Source organism: Octopus bimaculoides, chromosome 12, assembly GCF_001194135.2.
Source record: "Octopus bimaculoides isolate UCB-OBI-ISO-001 chromosome 12, ASM119413v2, whole genome shotgun sequence".
NCBI classification, from domain to species: Eukaryota; Metazoa; Mollusca; class Cephalopoda; order Octopoda; family Octopodidae; genus Octopus; species Octopus bimaculoides.
Genome location: NC_068992.1, coordinates 6,097,142 through 6,098,930, shown reverse-complemented (window position 1 = coordinate 6,098,930; position 1,789 = coordinate 6,097,142). Strand labels below are relative to the sequence as shown.

The following is a 1,789-nucleotide window of genomic DNA, read 5'->3' as shown; positions in this document are numbered from 1 at the left end:
TGGGAAATATATTTGTCAAATCATTCTTACTGGCAATTAAAATCCCGTTTTTCGTACCTGCGAATACAGAATATAACCTGCAGATTTTAAGCAAGTGTATCTTTTAAACTATATCCAAACATGATATCGTTACTAATATAGAAATGTATTCACTCTAATTCAGTAAAGATTGTCTCAAATCTCTTCTTTGTAGACCTTTGGTTGTTACAGAAAGTATTTTTCTTGAAGTTTGTGCCTGTCATGGGACTGGTAGATATAATCTTTTACTCAAGATAAATCCGGGGAAAATATCGTTAGAGACCTCATTCTCTGAGTGCAATGATGCACGCTGCCATGAATGCGCCAGGTTCTGTGCAATTCATGTATTGAGAGTTGTAAAGGCTATTCATGAATATACGAATGAACAAATAGAATATATATAGAAAAAAATGTTTTCCTTCCTGTAACGCGCATTAAAAGGCAATATATTTTCCGCCGATACATTTAATGTATACTTTTCAGATATGATATGATAAATATTACAAATCTAAACTGAAATGTTGTTCGGTCTTATTATGATAAGAGAGCCTTCAACCTTCGCAAATGGACATGAACAAACAATGTTTATATTTATTTTGCGTTTCACAATGCTAGAGATAACGCCATCATAGCGTAGAGTTCTTAAAATGTATAAGATTTTTCAGACATATTTTTGGATGATTACGAATGTTTTTTTATTTTCTAGACGTTAATGCAAATGCATCAAGGAATTTGTGCATCTCCACCTAAAATGGAAAGAACACTGCATTATTAAAATTACATTCATGAGACCTTGAAGTATTTCAGCATTTCTGTTACCTAATATTCATCTTCAGACGTAACCGTATCCAATAAAATTTGAAATCTAACTCGTTTTTAACATCCAACTTTTCAGAAAACTTCACGAGATCGAAACGGTACGAACTCGATTTACTTCAACTCTTCTTTAGGCACAAAGACTGTGCCTATAGCTAAGAAGACTGTTAATTTGGAACTTTACAAACAAACGATGAGAAATATTCTGTTCTTATAGAGACAAAACATGGCTCCGAATAGTGAAACTATTGACTGTATTGGAACGAAATTTTTACATCACAAGCTCCGATGGATCGGAGAGTTTGCAAGATGACCGCAGAAGTTTACGATTTGTAAGAACGAATTCGTGTTCTATAAGAAATCAGGTGAAGACACGGTGAACAAATGAGCATATATATATATATATATATATATATATATATATATTTGTCATATATATATATATATATATATATATATATGGATGTGTGTGTATGTGTGTTTGTGTGTGTGTGTGTGTGTGTGTGGTTGTAGGTGTGTGTGTGTGTGTGTTTGTAGGTGTGTGTGAACATGGGTCTAAGAAAGAACAAACGTGGCTGAAAGACTATGACGTAGCTACTGCAATGCATTCAAGCTGTGTTCTGGAACGTATTACAAATTTTCTCAATTTAATCATTGGTTGGTTATCACTACGTCATAAATGAAGACGGCTTCATAAGTCATAAACGCGCCGTATTATGTGCTAAGTGATTTGGAAAAGTAAGTTTATAGTGTTTCTTAAATTTTAAGACAGAAGCAAAAATTTTCTATTTGACCTTTTCAGTAATCCTTTAATTTCTCATGTCCATATAATATATTGTTTATGTATCTATAGGTTTTGAAGTTTCTCCAGGTCTCAGTGAGTAGATTAATGCATAGGCTATATATTCCTGTACACACACACTCACACACACACACACACACACACACCCATACA

General features: G+C 33.3%; 1 long non-coding RNA gene across 2 annotated transcripts in view; it reads left to right on the top strand.

Moving 5' to 3' along the window:
- Nucleotides 1-1,486: 1,486 nt before the first annotated feature.
- The window catches only part of LOC106868247 (uncharacterized), a 28,494-nt gene continuing 28,191 nt past the window's right edge, over nucleotides 1,487-1,789 (top strand). For both annotated transcript variants that reach the window (XR_001409251.2, XR_001409250.2), the window contains exon 1: nucleotides 1,487-1,572. This is a non-coding gene — a long non-coding RNA (uncharacterized LOC106868247). The remainder of the gene's footprint in view (nucleotides 1,573-1,789) is intronic.